Source organism: Triticum dicoccoides, chromosome 5B, assembly GCF_002162155.2.
Source record: "Triticum dicoccoides isolate Atlit2015 ecotype Zavitan chromosome 5B, WEW_v2.0, whole genome shotgun sequence".
Taxonomy (NCBI): domain Eukaryota; kingdom Viridiplantae; phylum Streptophyta; class Magnoliopsida; order Poales; family Poaceae; genus Triticum; species Triticum dicoccoides.
Window position 1 is genome coordinate 67,568,868 of NC_041389.1, and position 20,884 is coordinate 67,589,751.

The following is a 20,884-nucleotide window of genomic DNA, read 5'->3' on the forward strand; positions in this document are numbered from 1 at the left end:
TAACTATTCTGCACACCACTTCCGCATTGCACGCTGAACGCAAGCGCACTGCATCTTCTTGACGATGTGCACTGCAATGCTTCACGGGAGAACTGCTTCATTTTCCAGTGTTCCGCCCGCGCGTTCTATGTGGAATCGGGTGTCGCGGGATGATTCAGTTTGTGTCTGCATCTCATTTTAGCTTTATTCTTTCTGATTTGCCGGAAAGTATACTATAGTGCTTGCAAATCGACGGATTTGGCGGACGAGCTTTCTTTGTTCATTCGTGTTCGCGTCAGATGCGATTTTTTTGTGCTCAGATGTTGTTATTTAGTAGGAATTCTTTGATTGCGTTCATTTTAATCGGTCCGTTCACTCTATAATTTGTTAATTTTTAGGAGTTAGTTTTCAATTCTTGGTATGTTGGTTGTGCGGGCGGGTGAGCTTCGTCCGCTCCTCTGTTCTTGTTGATTTTTTTGATTTTTGCCCGTCCATGCGTGTTTGAATATTGTAATTACTGTTGCTGTAGGTTTGAATTCATTGTATTGCGGGTATAATTGTCATTTTTTGAATCGCGTTTTTTAAATGAAAGGTGATGATGTTCGTCAATCTACCATGTCTTCCATGTAAATTTTTGCGGGTGTATTGTTCGATGGTTTAGTGGCTGTAGAATTTTTAGGCGAGTTATGGAAGTGCGAGTGAAATTGACACCTCTATCAGTCTATCACATTGTCTATAGTTTTACTGCTTTAATTTTATTTTTTGTAGTCGCGGAAACGTTGTAGTGCACTGCATTTTCTTTGGTAGCATACTTCGTGTAGCTTTATTACAGTGGTTATGTCTGTTTATGAGATTTCTCCTTTTCGTAAACTACATTCTGTGTTTACTACATTATGTGTTCTAGATGACTGCATAATATGCGTTTCTGTACTGCATTAGCAGTGTTGTTAATGATCTATTCTGCTATTAGAAGGGATGGTCCATGATGCGCTTGTGTTAGCTGAATAGTTATTATAAGAATTTTTTTGAACTGCATACTATGCGAATTGTTTTGGAACATCATTTGTTAACTACAAAGTTTTGACCATTTGCATTTCCTTGTTACTGTTTGGATGGCTTCCTTTCGTTATTATTAGTACCACACTATGTGTTCGAGAGAACTGCGTTACTGCCATCAGCAACTTTGTCTAAAAGGGATGATAACATGACGTAGTTGAGGTTGCATACTTTAAATAGGCATTGTTCAAATTGTCTGATGGACATAAATTTAAAAGCATACATCATAAGCAAAGCATTAGAAACATTGGTTGCTTCATATTAGACAGCCTAGAGTGCAAATATTGTAAACTTGATGGAGTGTTCTTCTTTGTAGAAAATGACCATGGCCACTTCTCCGGCCTCAAAGCCATTTTGGGAGACAAAATCTTTCCAACCAGTAGTTATGTTAATGCAGTCTTCAGAGTCGATGTGGTAGTCAGCTTCCATGTCTCCATAGCCATTTTTGTGTTCTGTCTCCAAAGTAAGCTTCCCTGAACTCGGAGCATGAATTTTTATTGCGGATGGCAGTTTCTGCATATTGTAATGGGTGGATAAAGAATTTATAAGTAAACAACAAATGTTTTTGTTTTATACTTAGCATGATTTGTTTATGTTTACTTAAATAGTTACATACACATGATTGTATTTTGTAAAGTAGTTGCAATGTATGAACAAACTTATATACGCAATTGACTCCTAGTTTTACTGGGATATATATTATACTGCAACATGTGTGCACTGCAATGTCAGTAACAGTGTACTTCTCCAGCATATTAATATAACTACAACGCTTATCTACTGACACTTTTTTTTGTACATATGTCGATACATGGTGTGGTACTGAAGAAAGATAGGTGGAAGCATCTAGTCTTAATAGCTAACAGATCTGAACAACAATACAAATTCTGTTTTGTATTTTTGTTGATATTACTGAACAAATTGATTGAACTATATATTCAGATGTGTATTTGCAGTCTAGATTATGTCCAAAAATTGTGAGTGGAAAACATACCCAACTTTCCTGTAGATCTGTGGTTGTGAGGCGATGAAGAAATGGCGCACGAAACCCCCTGTTGGGTATCATCAGGCAGCCGAGCATGCTGCGCCACTCGGTGTTGGTGAGCTGTAGGCCTTCTGCGAAGACGCATGTGTCCGCTACCGGCGCCATCCTTGACAAGCACCCGCACTTGCAGTCCATGGCGGGTTCAGTGGAATTCCAGAGAAGAGTTGTGGATGTGATGAACCCTAGATCTATGTTTTGAGGAAAATGAGGAACGGGGGGAGGAGTTGTGTTAGTCTGTAGCACGAATGGATAAGATTTTATGCAACCAATCGAGCAATGGCAGTAATAAATGTTGTGGTTGGCGTTAGGTGGTGGATTGGGTCTGATTCAGTGAACACGAACACATTCAAGAAGGAACAGTACTGCTTACTTGAGAGTAGCGAACTGCATTGTCATATCACGACGGACTGCGAACGCGTGGTTGGGCCTGTGTTTGTGTATGGTATGTAGCATTTTTTTTAAATTTTCAGTGGCCTCTCTTTTTTTGTTGGCCCTGTGTTCTGGTAGTGAAGACGGAATTGGGCCCAGGTCGGCCTGTGAGCACACGGCTGGTTCCCGGTGCGCTGTGTGTGCATCCTAATGTTTAGTCCCACCTCGCCCGCGGAAGGCGCGCCCGACTTGTTTATAAGCGCTGGCGAGGCATACTGGTCGAACTCCTCTGTATACTTATCTGGGCGCTTATACACGGCGCTCGCTGCTATATGCTCTATGACCTGTGGGCCCATGTGCAACCGACCCCATGCACTGTGACTCAGAACGACTCGCCTTCTGTGGGCGTAGACCTATTACGAGACTGGCTGGGGCCGGTGCCACCTGGGTGGTCAATTTTTTTTCTTTTTATATTTCTGCCCTGTGTTTTTTTTTCAATGTTGGAGTGTGCACTGCATTGATCAGGGTTCTGTACTACATTGTATACGCATTGCGTACTACATGTACATTTGTCATTTTTTTGTTTCCGTCTTTTTGCTATCAGTTAATCTTTTTCCCAATGTATGGGAGTGCACTGCTTTGTAAATCATACGCATAATGCATTGATTATGGTTCTGTACTGTACGTTCATATATTTCTGTACTTCATTGATTATTTACGTGTTTGCGTTTTTCATTTTCTGGTTTTGCTCTTATGTATTCTTTTTTCAAATTTAGGTTCATGCACCGCTTTGTTGGGTATGTTAATGCTTCATTGGACAGATTCTATACTGCATTCTGTACTGCATTCGTACACAACTTGCACTGCATGCGTCCTGTTTGCAGACTGCAACTCATTTTTCGTTTTCTGCACTACTCGAATCTAGTGATACATTAGCAGACAACAGAAAACAGATTATCACAGATATTCTGTACGACAATTTCATCACCGGCAAACTAAGTTGAGCAGAAAGCAAACTAACATAATCAGAGTTCATCATTACAAAGCGATTGTGTATGACAAGCAAACTAACGATACATAAGCAAACAACACAAAGCAAATTTGATGATAATTCTAAAAGAACGATGGCATTCTTGGCTCCTGGCCGACACCATCTTCTTCTTCACCAGTTAGGCTCTTCCCATCCCCAGCTGATCCTGGCGCGCTTGTTGGGTGGCTCCTCCTTCTCCAGCTTTGCACGGCGAAGGCCGGCCTGGGTGAGGGTGATGCAGTTCCATATCTCGTACGCTACGTAGGCGTCCTTTGCCGCGTACTCGATGTGCCTCCTGGACAGAGGCAGGATGGCCCAGCGCTGGTGCTCGGCGTCGGTGATCTTCTTCTTCATGTTGCTGTAGTAGTCGTCGATGAGCACGCCGGAGACGTCTCCGAGGGAGTCCAACGGCTTGGTTGCGTCGGGCACCCTCCACTCCTTCTGGATGTCGACGAAGTTGGCGACCTCCAGTTTGACGCGCTCCAGCCTGGTTTTGTCGCCGTCGATGGAGAAGCCTGCAAAGGTGTACCTGGGGTCGGCGAGGAAGTTGTCGAAGACGGTGCACCTTTCAGTGTCGCTCATTTGGAAGAGCAGCACCGGGTGATTCTTGCCGATGGAGAGCTGGCAGAGGGCGGGTTTCTGCGTCGCTTCAGGGTCGTTGTCGTACTCGAGATCAATGCCGACGATCTTGTGGCGCTGGAGGCTGAGGTGGTGCTCGTACTGCGCGAGGGTGATCGCCATTTTCTTCTTGTCGTTGGTGTGGATGACGTGCAACTTGGTGTTGCCGTGCGCCTCCACGGCGTTGTTGCCCTTGTACTCGTTGGTGAACGTCATCGCCGGTGGTGGGAGCGCAATGGATACTTGTGTTGTGTGTGGATGTGGATGAGAAGGCCTTTGGCAGGGGTCTGAATTTAAGGGGAGGGCGCGGGGTGGGATGGCCTCGTCGGATGAACTGCACGATCGCGCTGATGATGCGGTTGTGCGGATCGTGGGTTGGTTTTGCATCTGTGATCGTGGGCTTGTGGCGATGGAACTGCTCCGATCGGGTGTATGTATGCGAACGTGGGTTTTTTAAGGTTGGTTTTTTTTAGCAGCACATTTTTTTAACCATCACCTTTTTTTATTCGAACGGGCGTTTTGTTACGTTTTGTAGATGCATCATGTGCGATAATGAACTGCATTATAATATAGTCCTGAACTGCATCATCTAGAATTCAGTACTGCACTTGTGTATACATGTGCGTACTTCAGTGTTTTTTGAGTTTATTTATACGTGTAGGGGTAATCGGGAACTAGATTGCCATACCGCACTGCATCGTGTAAAGTAGTGCACTGTATTGTTTACAGCTACGTACTGCATCTTGTTTTTGCTTGTACCTGCTGCAATCGCTGGTACGGGATGGGTAAGGAAAGGGGGGGTGGGGGTCCCCCTTTTTTTAGCTTATTGTTTTTTCTTAGTCGGCCTTGTTGGGCCTTTGTTCGGCTAGTTTATATACATACTTGGGTCCAAGTCGGCCTGTGAGCACGGCTTTGTTCCCGTTTCGCTGTGTGTGCGTCCTACTGTTTAGTCCCACATCGCTAGCGGAAGGCGCGCCCGACCTGTTTATAAGCGTTGGCGAGGCATACTGGTCGAACTCCTCCGTATACTTATCTGGGTGCTTATACACGGCGCTCGTAGCTATATGCTCTATGACCTGTGGGCCCATGTGCAACCGGCCCCATGCACTGTGGCTCAGAACGACTCCCCTTCTGTGGGTGCAGACCTATTACGAGACTGGTTGGGGCCTGTAGCACCTGGGTGGTCAATTTTTTTAGTAAATCATGCATGCACTGCATTCATTTAGTTTCAGTACTGCATGTGCACGCATACCGTACTGCACATTTTCTCGACTACATTTTTGTGCACTGCATTGGTATCATTCTTTATTGCTTTTCATCTTTCGTATCCTTTTTTCTTAGTGTACGGGTGTGCACTGCATTCGTCATAGTTCTGTGCTGCAGGTGTACACATCTTGCACCGCGTGCATCCTTCTTTGTGCCAAAAAGCACGTACTTTACTTCATGCACACATATAGTGAACTACCTGGTACGAATTTGGAGAACTGCACACATAAAATGGTACGTGGATTATAATTTTTCAGAGTATTATTTTTTAATGATCTGTGGTTTTGTTCGTGGGAATTTCTGAAGTCAAATTACACCTTCTTTTTCCGTTCCTCTTTCTTTGGTAACATAAGCTTTCATTGATTGTCCTTTATTCTTGGGAACATAATTTCCATTAAGTCCCCTTTAATTTTCAGTTTTGACCTTTTTGCATTCCTCTTGTATAAATGAAGGCTAACTTATACCCTTCGTTTGCATTTCATTTTTCTCCTCTAGCCGCAAGTTCTCTCCTTTCTCTAGGTTTTTGTTGCGATGGCTCCAGGCCCCTATGCGTATCTCTTCTGCTGTGGCCATGGTTGTGGTGTGCCGACGTACTGCAATTGTTTAGCTTGCTCGTAGGCCCGTCGTGCTCGTCGTGGTGGGAAGGTATTGTGACGAACTGGGCGAGCCGAGCAGCTTGCATATGGTACAATATTCACAGAAGGATTGGATATGGGCTAGATCAACGTATCTGCGTTCTATTCTGCACTGCTTCGCCGTGGCCTTGGCTGCACGAGTCCTTTTGTCCATCAGCTTATGCCAACAGATGTGGAGACTCACTACAAGATGGTATGTTTCGTTAGATATGGTTTTTTTCTTAGTGTTTTTTTGTATAATTCCATTGTATCCTGAACTTGTAGTATTTTAGGAATGCACTTTTTTCTTTGTGTTTTTTGAAGTGTACTGCAATGTGTTCTTATTTTCTTGTTTTTTCCTCGTGTGGATGTAGCTTATGTTTTAGTTTACAGGTTAGAATATGTGAACTCCTTATATATTAGCTGAGCACTTCATATTTCTACATTTTTTCCAATTTTGTATGGTGTGTACTACATGTAGCTAGTCTATAGCACTACATGATTGTTCGAAGAGAACTGTATATTTGTAAGTTCCATACTGCATATTGAAAATGTTTTATATGTACTACTTGTTGGACTGTTGTGCACTTCATCTATCTCTATTCAAAACATGAGAATTGTACTGCTAGTTTCGTTCTCAAACAGTTTTATTATTTTTTACAAAAAATTCCTCAGCGAGGTGTTAGGTATGTGCGGCTCAAGAAGAAATGAATTCTTGAAGTTGTTCTTGGTAATGGATACCTTAAACCAGCCTAGTACAGTGTAAGCGTTGACGGGCGGCTGTGTCTGCACAAAGGGTGGAAGGAATTTGTCATTGATAGCGGCCTGAAGTCTGAGCAAGTTGTTGTCCTCAACTTCTTTGAACTCGAGGATCGTACTGTTAGAATCATGTTTGACGTGATTGGCTAAGGTTATGAGGTTGATTTGTAATAAGTACTTCTGCGTGTTGAACGCTTTTCATCTTTGTGATGTGTTTTGTAATAAGCACTTTTGTGATCTGAACCGCTTCAATTATTATTCAACGGTAAATTTGTGTTTGCATGGTTACAATATGTGAACTGCTTATATGTCAGCTGAGCATTACATGTTTCCACATTTTTTCCCAATTTGCATGGTGTGTACTACATGTAGTTAGTCTCTAGTACTGCATGATAGTTCAAAGCATACTGCATTTTTGCAAGTTCCATACTGCATACTGAAGTGCTTTTTATATGTACTACTTGTAGGACTGCAACTAGCTAACAACATTTTTTACATGGTTTTTGAATCAAAATGTGTCAATGTTTTACTCAAGACTGCAACGAGCTAACAGCATTAGACACGCTACATGGTTTACACAAAATTTAAACTGATACATAAGTCATAGAGTTAAGCAAATTGCTATGCATACGATAAATTTATTGTTAGTTCATCTATTTGGTCGTTAGCCTACTGCTTCTGCGCGGTGACTGGAGCGTGTCTAATGTTGCACTTTGTTTTGTTTTCCATGGCGGTGTTGCTGGTTCTTGTCTCTGGACCTTTGTGTTTGTAGCCCCTCGCGTGCTGGTTGATGGCTGCTTTCGTTTTTCAGCGCTGTGAACTGCATCCTTCTTTGCTCCCCGCGCGTTGGTTGATGGCTGCTTTTGTTTTTCAGCGATGTGGACTGCATCCTTCTTTGCTCCCCGCGTGCTGGTTGATGTCTGCTTTTGTTTTCTAGTGTTGTTAGCTGCATCCTTCTTTGCTCCCCGCGTGCTGGTTGTTGGCTGCTTTCGTTTTCCAGTGGTGAGAACTGCATCCTTCTTTGATCCCCGCGTGCTGGTTGATGGTGGTTTTCGTTTTCCAGTGCTGAGAACTGGATCCTTCTTTGATCCCCGCGCGCTGGTTGAAGCATTTCCTCATGGTGGTCTTGTTGATATTGTTTCCTCATGTTCTTCGTCCTCTTCACTCTCTTCAGTCTCTTCACTCTCTTCTTCTTCTTCATCATCTTCATCATCTGTACCTTCATAAGCCACTGTTTCTTCAGTTTCTTCACGTTCTTCGTCCTCTTCACTCTCTTTTTCTTCCTCCTCTTCTCCATCTGCTTCTTCATAAGCCATTTCTTCTTCAGTTGTGTCATCATATTCTTCTTTGATCTCACCTTCTTCGTCTTCCTCATTTTCTGATCTTTTTCTTTTTCTTTTGAGGCAGGTTCTTGAATTGTGTCTCTTCCCCTTTTTGCAGATGCTACAACGTCTCGGTTTCGTCCATTTGTTTGTGTTGTGAGTGGAATTTCTGTTTTGTTTGTGCATCTCCATGTCCTCGTTTTTCTTGTTCATGTCTTTTTTCACACGTCCTGGAATTGTGGCCGCTGACTTCATTACATGTTCTGCACATTCTTACTCCCAGTGGGCGACCATCACTGTCCAGCTCAGGCTGTGGCTTACTGTTTTTGTCATCATTTTTCTCCTTGGATGCCACCTTTTTCTGGTTTGCGTCTCCCCCTTTCTTTCTTCCTCTTGTGTTTGAAACAGGAGGTGGAAGAATTGTTTCTTTTTTGATAGCACCAGTTCCAATGTGTCCAGTTTTTTCTTCTTGCTCGTCTTTGTTGTCATGTTGGTATTTCTTTGCTTGCTTTAGTTTTGCTGCTTCTTCTTCTTCTTTGTTGAGCACGTCAACTTCCTCTATCAGTTCCCTCATACCAGACAACGCTCTGTGGCACCCAGCGTCTGACCTTGTCGCTCTGTTTGCAAGGTCCATTGCTGTTTCTGTCAGCAATTTTCTACGGCAAAAAAGCGAGGTTCCATATGGTGCTGTTTGTTCGTAGTCTCTTCTGTCAAACGTTGCATCTGATCTTGCGTTACGGGTGTATCTCTTCATGATGTACACCTGAGGAATGTTGAGTACTCTCAAATGAGAAAGCATGCATAAGACATGGACGCAGAAGAGGCCTGCAGACAAAAACATTTTTTTTGTGTTCTATAAGTGAACTACATGAAATTAGTAAACATATATTTTTTTCATTATTTGTTCATTTTTTAAAGAAGTGAACTTCATTTGGTTTCGTGAATTGCACATGCATATGTACTTTTAAATTTCAGTAAGTTAGCTTTCGTGCATGACTATGAGAATCTAGAATTTCTTTGTTAAGACTCTCACCTGTGTGTGTCCAGAGTTTGCACTCACATTCGTAGACACCTTTCTCTTCATCGACGACCACTTGGAAATTATGCCTTGCCCAGTCAAATGCATCCGATCTGTTGTAGTGGTGTACTAGATACTTTGTCGGGTTCTCAGGGCACTATTTTGCTCTGAATGCAGTGCTACGGTAGAGCGTTTCTTTGAAATCTGCAAACACTGCTCTTGTATACACTTTTGATAGCTGAACTTCGAAGCCAAACTTTGTTGTTGTTTTTACCTCTGACTACATGATCACAAATGCACTGTTACGATCCTGATAAATGAAAAAATTGTTTGTTTTTTATTCACATTTTTTAAGCAGTTTTTGATTGACATTTTGTTTATCTCATTTGCTATTGTCTCTGCATGCTCGACGGCCTTCCTGGTCTGAATGCACTTGTCCACCTGCTGAGCAAACAGATGGAGATCATGCTTCTCCCTGAAAAAAAGTTTGTTCAGTATGCGGTTCATGCTCTCGCTTCTCTGTGTGGAAGTCCTCCGAGCACAGAAAATTTCCTTGTAGTAAGCTGAGATCCACTCGTGCCTGTCATCCCACAGTGAATTCATCACTTCGTCGTCTTGCAAGTTGTACCTCTGAATGAGGTTCTTCCATGCTCGTTCAAATTCTGACGGCATTAGTGGGTGGTTCAGCACTGCATTGAGTTCGTCCTTGAGCTTCTCGTGCGCCTTATACAGCAAGGTGAGGTGGTCCTTGTACTTCTTCATGATATGCCACCGACACAGCTTATGCAGAGTTTTTGGGAGGATAGTTTTTAATGCTGCCTTCATCGAAGAACACTTGTCTGAGAAGAGACAAACAGTGTTTTTTTATTAAGTTGTTTGTGTGTTTGCAAGATAGATGGAAGAAATGTAAGTGCACAAAACAAAACAAAACGTAAGTATGCAGGTGTTTTTTATTTTTTGTACCTGTGAGCATGCAGATTGGCGGCTTGTTGTTCATACACCTCAGAAAGGTTTTGAAAACCCACTCAAATGATGGTATTGTTTCATCTCGCACGAGTGCAACAGCAAATATGGTGCTTTGTAGATGATGGTTCACCCCCGCAAACACTCCCAGCGGCATGTGGAATTTGTTAGTTTTATACGTCGTGTCAAATGTAACGCAGTCTCCAAAATCTTCATACGATCCTCTGCAACTTGCGTTCGCCCAAAAGACGTTTCTTACACGGTTATCTGCATCAACATCATAATCATAGAAGAACTCTGGGTTTATCTTTTGCATTTTCTCGAAGAAATTCAGAAGTTTCTTGACATCATCTTCAGACTCTTCTCTGGCAAACTTCTGTTTCCTGCATTTTCATAGACAATTCATACTTGTCTCACCAAAACAGGGAATAGTTACAGAAAGAATGCTCAAGAGATACGCTCTGTTACGTGCTTACCTGTTTACCCAGTCGCGGCTAGTATGTGACATGTACTGTAGACCACCGGACATACGCGACAGCGTCGACATCATCTGAGCATGTGTGTGGTTGTCCAGTTGCATGTCTTTCACTAACTGGTCTATCAAAGGATCGTCTTTTTTGTGCGATCGCATGTGCAAAAGCATCCTGGGGCTTTCCAGCATCTTGTGATTGTGGTTGAGTTGAACCATTTCTATCACAAATTTGCCATCCTTCCTTTTTTGACTCTAATCTTTGCATTGCAGCCAATCCTTTTTGATGTCTTCTGACGTACCCGGTGATAATCTGACACAGCCTGCTTGTGGACCCCTTCTCTTGAGCAGACAATGTAGGCATTTGTCCTGTGTTTTGCCCTCTTGCGTATACCAAACCCTACACATCTTGCATAATTGTTGTAAAAGTCCCATGCCTTTTCATACGTGGTGCACTTCATTCCAGCAGCAGGTACGAGGTTGAGCGGCATGTTTTTATCCTGCATTAATCGAAATGCTATATGAGAAAATTTGTTCTGTTCTGTTTTTTGAATACGAGGAGTGCATATGAGTTTAATAAAGCATTTGCAATGTTCCTAGACAAAGCTCACAAGAAATATCAGTGTGCACTGCAATGTTATCTGAATGGACTGCAACTATTTTATTTTTCAGACCATAAACTTACATGTGTGTAGAGTCATTCGCCTGATGGTGTTTGCAGCTCGCCGGGTTGTATTGGACATGGCGGGGTTATAGCAGATGTGTGTAGTTGAGGATCTCACGGCGGTAACAGTGAGGAGGATTTGTACCTGTTGTTTACTTTTGACCGAGGCACCGTTGGTGGTCGCAGCGTCGAAGTTGATGCAGCAGGTCTGGTTGGAGCTCTGTTTTTTGGTGCAGCAGGTGGACGCTGAGCTCTGTTTTGGGGTGCGGCAGGTGGACGTGGTGGTAATCCAGTGTTGTGACGATGCCTCGGTGGATTGGTTTTAAAATTTTGGAGCAGTGGCACACCATCATAGACATAATCATCATCTGCTGCAACATCGTGTTTAACTGCGTCATCATTATCTGTTCGGACATGCTGTCCAAACATAGTGAACTCGTGCTTATACTCTGGGTTGAGAACTGTTATCGGCTCAACTTCATCGTCATCGTCTTCATCATCATGTTGGTGAGTGCCTTCCCAAACGAATGTGACATCATCGTCATTTTCAACTACATCTTCTTCCTGGGAAAAATCTTCTTGTGGAGAGTACCGCACCCTGTTTGTCGTCGTGAAGAATCCATGAGGAATCTCAGGGGTAACCCAGCCAGTATCTCTGTCAGAAGAATATCCACTCTTCTGAAAGTTGTTGTTCTCAATGCTGTCAACTATGCGTGGCATTTTGTATCTGCTGAATGTCATCTCCTGCACACAAAATGACCGAGCTGCATTGTCGGGTTAAATGAACTGAATCATGCGAACTGCAATGTGTTCAAAATGGTACTGCCGAAGCATTGCAAGTTGACTGCATCACCCCTCAAGGGGAACTGAAGCAACCGCACTGCATCGTTATACGTAATGAACCTATACAAGCGTACTGCATTTTCCCCCACAACGAACTGAAGCAACCGCACTACATAAGTTTTGTACTGCATAATCACGCGTTGTACTGCTTGTACTGATTTGTGTATGATAACTACACTGAGATGGTATAGGAAGTGTACTGCTTACCTCGTGATGCAGTGATTTCTTGCGTTTACAAGAGGAAGTTCCCTTCTCGTCCGCCTGCACAACTTTCACGTTCGCCCGTGCAGTCCACTTGCCCTTCAGAAGTTCATGGGCTGTCTGGACGTTGCTCAATGTGAACGGGGAAGGAGGATTTGCTCTGAAGGTTGATGCAGACTTATTACAAGAAGCTACAGTGGATGAAGCAACCTTGCGCACACTCCTCCTTGCTCGAATTGGTTTGATGTTGAGGCAGCACCAAGCCACATTTGATGAATTATAGCTAATTGCAGGACCTGAGGAGTTCGGTGCCGGCGCTACCGAGCTGCTGCCGTGGAAGAAGGCCGATAGGCTGGTGTTGCTCGGTGCCTGCCGCGGAAGAAGGCCGAGAGGCGACGGGCGGCGTCGCTGTCTGGGTGCCGCCGCGGAAGAACGCCGGGAGGGGAGGGGCGGCGTCACTGCCGGCCGCGGCCGCGGAAGAAGGCCGGGAGGGGAGGGGCGGCGGCGCTCCCAGGCCGCCGCCGCGGGAGAAAGCGGTGAGGGGAAGGGTGGCATCTCTCCCAGGCCGCTGCCGCGTAAGAAGGCCGGGAGGGGAAGGGCGGCGGCTAGCCCAGGCCGCTGCCGCGGTAGAAGGTCGGGAGGGGTGGGGCGGCGGCGCGATCTAGGTGGTGTGCAGAATAAGGTGTTTTGGTGTGCAGAATAAGGTCTTAAGGGGTGTTATCATAATAGACCCACATATATAGGGTGGGTCTATTATGATAACACCCTCTAGAGTCTTATTCTGCACACCAACCCTTATTCTGCTAACACCCCAACCCACCTCCCGCACGACCACGACCCCAATTCGACTCCACCTTCTTCCACCGGCGCTCCAACTCCTTCCTCCACCCACGACCTCTCCCCTCCACCCACTCCCTCCACCTCCTTCCTTCAGCCAGGGCCGCGCCCATCCTACCTAACCTCCTCCTTCCCCGCACCTCCCTCCCCATGGCTCCTTCCCCGCACGATCGCGCCGCACTTCCTCCCAGCACCGGAGCGCCCCTTGTCCTCATCACCTTGACCCACCTCCTTGCACCGAGCTCGTTCCGGCCACTCCACACCCAGCCAGCGATGGATCTGAGCACCCCTTGCCCAGCCGGCGATGGATCTTGGCTCTTCCCCCACGAACCTCCTCCCAATCTACCGTCGTTCACCTGGCGCGGAGCTAGACTGCTCCTCCCATGGTGTTCGGCGGAGGGCGGACGACGGCGAGCTGCACCTCCGTCGCGGCCAGCGGCAAGGGCCCCCGAGCGCTCCTCCCGGGATTCCCGTCGTTCTGCCTCCACCCCGCGTGCAGTGCACATCTACTGCACTGCTATCCCATGCAGTTCGGATCCGGCCCTCCACCTCCAGATGCCCATCGCACGTGCCACCCCCCGGCGTCCTAGCTTCCCCTTTTCCGCAGTTTGCATGGGGGACAACTGCAGCTTGCCCTTTCCTTCAGATTTTATGATGCACACTGAATTTTTTGATGCGGCCCCCTTGGGTGCTGCCTTCTCTCCTTTTTGCTCGCCCATGCCACTGGGCGATTTGGCTTCCTCGTGCAGTTCAACGGGGCCACCAATGGCCTTCCTGCGATGACCATCTGCCAGCGGATTGGCCAGCGGCGACAGCCATCACTCTACTCTCTCCCCCTTATCCACATGCATTCATTCACACAGCAGTCCGGCGGCTCCACTGGCGGCATGTGAAATTCACTCCATGCGAGATGAGGTGCTCCTCCTCGATGGCCGAAGAGTTCAGAAAAAGGATTGCGCCTCACAGTATGCGGGTGTTGTGGTCATGCAGCTCGCAGATGCTCGCGATGCCGTTCGGAGCTTGTGCGCATGCACTACAGCGAGCGCTATCTCTTCCCATTGGTCGTTGGACCATGGCCGTGCAGCTCGGAGATGCTCTCCATGCAGTTCCGGGCTTGTGTGCGTGCAGTCGGGAGAGCGCCATCTCCATCTCTTCCCTGTGGTCCGTCGACCATGGTTGTGCAGCTCGGAGACGCTCGTCGTGCGGTTCAGGGCTCATGCTTGTGTAGTCCGGCGAGGGCCATCTCTTCCCCTGTAGTCCGTCGACCATGGCATGCAGTTTGCGGATGCTCGCCATGCAGAACAGGGCTTATCCTCGTGCAATCTGATGAGCGTCCGTGCACAACAGCACCTCTACCACAACATTCAGAAAGAGGATTCCCCTAGCTTGGGAATGGATAGCTCTGGAATGTACTCCTCACAATCGTTGTATGCTGCTCTCAACTTTTGTGTGTTATGTTATGCTTGTCTTTATCCCGGCTGTTCCTCTTGCTGTAGCTGGTAGTAGCTCATAATAAATTTTTGGAAAAAGTGTGACAACCTTGTAAAAGAAAACGTATCTCTGACGCTTTGCGTTTGTTGTGCTCTAGACAAGAACGTTGCACACTTATTATGCAACTGTGAGATTTCTAGAATAATCTAGGATAAACTATCTGATATGCTTCAAAGAAGAGTAGAAGGAAAAATTGAACAAGGTTGCTGCTGAAGCTTTTGCATTGAGGAGTGAGAGGACTTGTTAAATATTTTCCTTTCCTTTTTTTCATTTTGGCAATTGGCCTATTTTGCTCTAGAGTTGTCTTAATTTTTTCCATGTCATTGAGAAAAATGTTTTGAAGTTCACTAGCAAAATGAGCGACCGCGTGATTGCAGTACGTCCAGAGAGTGCGTGTGGTTAGGCGGGGCAGGCACTGCATTGTGTCATTGCATTTTAAAAAATGTGCAGTGTGTTTTATTTTGTGTGTGATGATTGTAACATGGAGATAGAAGAAAGGAAAGGGATGCAATTTTGTTACACTCCATTGTGGTTTATTGCTCTGTTTGTAAAATCTTTCTTTGTAAAAGCAGTGCGCTCGGTGAATTGAAGAAGTACATTTTTTCAAAGTATTGTAGTTTATTGTTGAAATTCTTTGTGATTCGCCTTATAAAATTTGTGTGGTTGTCGTGGTTCATTCTTCTTGACCATTTCGTGCACTTTGGTCTAAAAAAGGTCCACTATGAAGGACTCCTCAGTACACCATTTAGAACAAAAATGCATTTAAAAAAATATAGTGCACTTCACTGCCTGATGCAGTGCGGTTTTTAGTTAGAAGCAATGCATTCTTCTGTCCGATGAAAGGTCCACTCGCTTGGTCAACGCGCGTAAAAATATAATAAGTATAAAAAAAGACAACAAGTACTCATGAGGTTCACTTTTGGTAGTGTTACGGTTCACTTTCGGAAGTGTTGTGGTCCACTATCGTTCGGAAAAAAGTTGAAAAAAAGACAACAAAAACTTGTGCGAGAAAGTTTATGTTCGACAAAAAGAAATCATGAAGTTCACTTGACTGTCTGTTGCGGTGCGGTTTTCAGTTTGAAGCAGTGCGTTCTTCTGTCCGACGATGATTTTGGTGTCACGAAAAAACAGAGTGTCCGCTTTTTGCTAATTTTAAAACTGCTTATCATAAGGAATTAGAGAGGGTGTTCTACATGAAAAAGTTGCGTCTCGTCGATATCTTTCCAACGGCATATCATTTGAATCATTTCGACAAACGGTTTGTAAAAATTTCAAAAAAAAAACGGCCGCTGCCATTCGTCCTCCCCCGCACGATTTTCAAATTAACTTAAACCGTAAGGAATCTCAAAACCATTCCTACATATGAAAGTTGCGCCTTGTCCATAGCTTTCCAACGACATATCATACGCCTCGTTTCGACAAACGGTTCAAAAACTAGAGCGAAAACAGTACCGAAAATTTGAATTTTTTTGAAAAACAGAGTTCCGCGATTTAGTAAATTTGAAACTGCTCTTTAACCGTAATGAATTAGAGAAAGATTTATATATGAAAAAGATGCGCCTCGATGATATCTATCCAAAGGCGTATCATTTGCTTCATTCCGACAAGCGATTAAAAAAACGTGAAAAAATGCTCGCTGTCACTCGTCATCCGCCGCACTATTTTCAAAACTGCTCTTAAACCATGTGGAATCTCGAAAAGTGTTCAACATGTCGAAGTTGCACCTAATCCATAGCTTTTCAATGGTATATTACACGCCTCATTCCGATAAACGGTTAAAAACTTAGAGCAAAAACAGTACCAAAAAAATAACACGTGCAGTTTTTTCCGACGAGAAGTTCACTAGTCTCTATTGCAGTGCTCGTCGTCAAAATGATGCAGTGCATTTCTGTTGAGCATGCAGTGCCGAAGTGGTGTGCAGAATAGCTATTCTGCTAATATTAGCAGAATAGACCGTTTGTATATATATATATATATATATATATATATATATATATATATATATATATATATACATCCGAGCTATTCTGCAACCCATTCATGAATAAGCTATTCAAGAACCGTTCCTAACTACACGAGAACAGGCAGCTAACTGTGCGAACTATACTAGTTAACTGTCGGGTTGACTTTTTCTGGCATCGCTTTTTCGCACTGTTTTTGGCTCGTAATTATTTAATCGCTAATCGGATTGATGCAAATAATATACCTTTGCATAGCTATTGAGAAGGAGCAAAAAAACTCATTTTGGTCGTTTTCCCAAAATCGATCCGGTTTTTAATCAAAATTCAAAAAACTGAAAATCCATCAAACGAGTTTTCAATGTCATTGTGAAAGGAATTTTCAAAGATTTTGTCAAAATGATGCGTCTGATATAACAATTGAAAGGTACCGATTAGCCCGAACTTGCTTTCGAATTTGCTACGGTTTAAGAGCAGTTTTTAAAAAACCAACATCATTTTCGACATTTTTTGCCCCACATGCTACAGTACACGCTAACTGCTCGCGTGGAATAGCTAACTGACATATGCTGACAAGCTAACTGCTGAGACTGAAGAAAATTGTTTTATTTTCTTCTATACTTTTATCGTCAGGTCAAGTTAACTTCCGGGAGTGAAATAGCTAACTGCCAAGAATCGCAACAGTTAGCACCAAGTTAACTGCGGGACTGAAAATGTTTTTTTTTCTTTTTTGATTGGGTCACACTAACTGCGGGTATGAAATACCTAACTGAACGGGATGAGCAAGTTAACTGCAATGGCTGATAATACTTTTTTTTGCTTCTTTTGTTTTTAATTCTTTTTTTCTATTTTTTCCCCGGTCAAGTTAACCGCCGGGACTGGAATAGCTAACTGTCGAGACTGCAATAGTTAACTATCAGGATTGAAAATACCTTTTTTCTTTTTTGCCCGGTTCAAGCTAACAGCCGGGAGTAAAGTAGCTAACTGCCAGGGATTGCGGCAGTTAACGCTGAGTTAACTGCCGGGATTAAAAATATTTTTTGTACCTCACGCAAGCAGGGGCTTGGCAAACAAACTAAACCCTCTCATTAGATTGCTATTTTTTGTACCTCACGTGTCAGGACCCCGACTCAATGCCACATCTATCTAGCATGTAACACCTCATATCACTTTGCGGCCTCACGCACGGTATCCCCACGGGTGTCGCCTTACCTTTGCCCGGGACCGTTTGCGCATTTTGGCACACGTATATGATGGTGTTGCTAGCATCCATATGATAAAGAGCCCGGGCTGACATGGCTAGTCGTAAACCCAAAGTGGCACTAACTTACAGGGACAGGCATCCATGACCCAGCATCGAACGTGTCGGTCATCAGCGAGTGAATCCAGGCTGTAGCACTGGGCTAGCAGGACTCCGGTGAACCGGGCTGTAGCGGGCTAGCAGGACTCCGGTATTCATCGCGTGACATTTCCCCGAAGGGACAGACACAGGATCGAAGAAGGACACATGCCGGCCGGCCTAAGTGTTCCGGAGCAGTAGCAAGCTACCAGGGCTGAGTGGAAGCACTAGGAGACATTTCCCGGTAAGAGAGGCTACTAAGAATAAACAACTAGATAGTCAGATCCCACACATAGCAATACACATTACACGTACGCATAACATGCAAGTATGTGCTGTACAACATGGCATCACAGCATAACTCAACAACTCATATAGATAAAGGCTCAGAAGAGCCGTCACAGTATTATTACAAACAGGGGTCACATGACCCAACAGTCAGAGCAATCAAGCAACAAGCGGAAGCATTACATGTCTGGGTACAGACATCTACAAATGAAAAAGGATGAAGAGCCTGACTGTCTACAACATCCGATCAAGATCGTAGCTGAGGTACTAGCTATTAGTCGAAGTCCACGAGAACACTAGTAAGACCGAAGTCTCCGCTGCAAAAACATAAATAGAGCAACATGAGTACAAAGGTACTCAGCAAGACTTACATCAGATCCTATCGTACATGCATTGGTATCAAGAGGGTAATGTGGGGTTTAGTTGCAGCAAGCCAGCTTTGACTCTGTGGCTATCCTATTCTACGACTACCAGAAACTCTGGAGGTGAAACAACGTACACGAGTCCACTAATCACCACACAATACACTACTATGGATTTGTCCCCGTCTCCCTACGAGAAGGCCATCCATAGCACTCACACTTGTCTTGAGCATTTTATAGTATCCACTTCAAGTTGTCTATGTACCACGTAAGCATCCAAGAAGTCCATAACCGCGGACCCGGCTATTCGAATAGATCATGTTAACCCTGCAGGGGTGTACTTCTTCACACACGCTCTCGCCACTTACCGCCATGTACACGTCATGTATCTCGGCAACCTTCAAGCGGAAGCCTGGCGAGGGTGTCGGCCACGACCTGACTAACCACACAAGACTCTAGTCCAGGTTTATCGCCTATTCGGGTTTCATCCGCAAGGAGATCCGGCCGGGGTGTCGCTCACGGCCCCAAACGATGTGTACAGGGTTCCCGAGCCCACCATCCGGGTGCCACTCGGTACACCAGGCCACGTGTGCCTAGTCTGTCCCAAGCCCACCCTGCCGGGTGCCACTTGGTAGAAAAATAGCACTACCTACAAACACCAGAAACTAGTTGCGACTCCTGGACAGAGATCAAGTTGGTTAATAAGTCGAGAGGGCTTGGAGCGCCCGGAGCCCAGTGTGTGGTAGTATCGAGTCATTGGACAACATACACAGAACTCAGGGCTTAAGGACGGTTCCAGTGAGACAACCCACCATGTACTCCTACATGGCCTCTCACCGCTACCTTTACCAAATCGTGTTCACACACTTCACTCTCAGCATCAGAACATATCGTAACACTCCAATTCATTCCCAATGAATCAGACCTGACACAACTCTAAGCAATAGCAGGCATAGCATGGTAGGAACACATCAGTGGCTTCAATCAACTCCTACACATGCTAGTAAGTTTCAACTATTTACTGTGGCAATGACAGGTCATGCAGAGGAAGGGGTTCAACTACCGCAGCACAAAGTAGCAGATGAATCGTTGTTGTCCTAATGCAATAACTGAGAGCATGAGCGAGAGAGTAGGGTTTAATTGAGATGAACAAGGGGGTTTGCTTGCCTGGTAAAACAACAAGGAAGGCACTGCTTCACGGACAGGTACTCTGGAACGTCTCCGGAGTAGGACCTATCGAGAAGGAACGGTGCCGGCAATCAATACACAATCATATGCAACAATATGATGCATGAACATGGCATGTAGATGTGACGCTGTTGAGCTAATGCAGCTAGTAAACATTTGGTTTGAAGTCCATTTGAACCAAAGGTTCAAATGCATTTCTAAATTAAGTCTCTTATATATGCCCTAATGTGTTTTCCCATATTCAGCATGTATAAGTTGGTTTTTCATGCATGAAACTAGTACAGATGGAAAGATGGCATTTTTTTTGATAATTTTTCATATATAAATTATTTCAATCTGAGCTACGGTTGAATTTCTATGAATTTTTGAAGTTTAAAACAATTTCTGGAATTTCCTGATTTAAATAATTCCAGAAAATAAATAATTGCGTCAGCATGACGTCAGCACGACGTCAGCGGTCAACTGGGCTGGTCCGGGTCAAACCTGACGTGTGGGACCCACACGTCAGTGACAGGGGGTTAACAGGGGTTAATTTAATTTAATTAAAAGGTTAGGGGGGGTCGGGCCCACTGGTCAGCGACCCTGGGGGGGTCAAACCCGGTCAACTCGCCGGCGTTTAGCCGCCGGCGAGGCCGAGCGCGGCAGAGGAAGTGCATTTGCACGTTACGGCCACCAAACGGGAGGCGGAGAGCATCTACGAGCTCCTGGGAACGAGCCGCAGCTCTTGGTGGTGATGGTTGAGCTCGGGGTGGCCGGAGACGTCGCCGGCGACGACTTTGGCGGTCGTCGGAGTTCGGGCGCCGATGAAAACGGCGCCACCGTGCACGGGAGGATCAACGGGTAGCAACTATGCCTTCTGCAGGCTCCCACAAAGCCAACGGGCATATGCACGGGGCCGATTGGCCACCGGAGCCTCGTCGGCGACGAGTTCGTGCGGCGGTGTGCTTCGGCCATCATGGGAAGTGGTGCTACAACGAGCGCTAGGCCGTGGGGTTAGGGGGAAATGACGGAGGAGCTCACTGGGAGGTCGAAGCGCAGCTCAGTGGGCCTGGGGACGAGCTAGACGGCGCGAATCGAAGACGAGGTCACCGGCGGCCGAAGGTTGAAGAAGAGCTCGAAGTCGACGCTGCAGGGCTTCCGGCGGGGCGTGGTTCGGTGAGGGGGTCGAGGACGACGTCGCGGAGCTCGTGGGCACAACCGAGGGG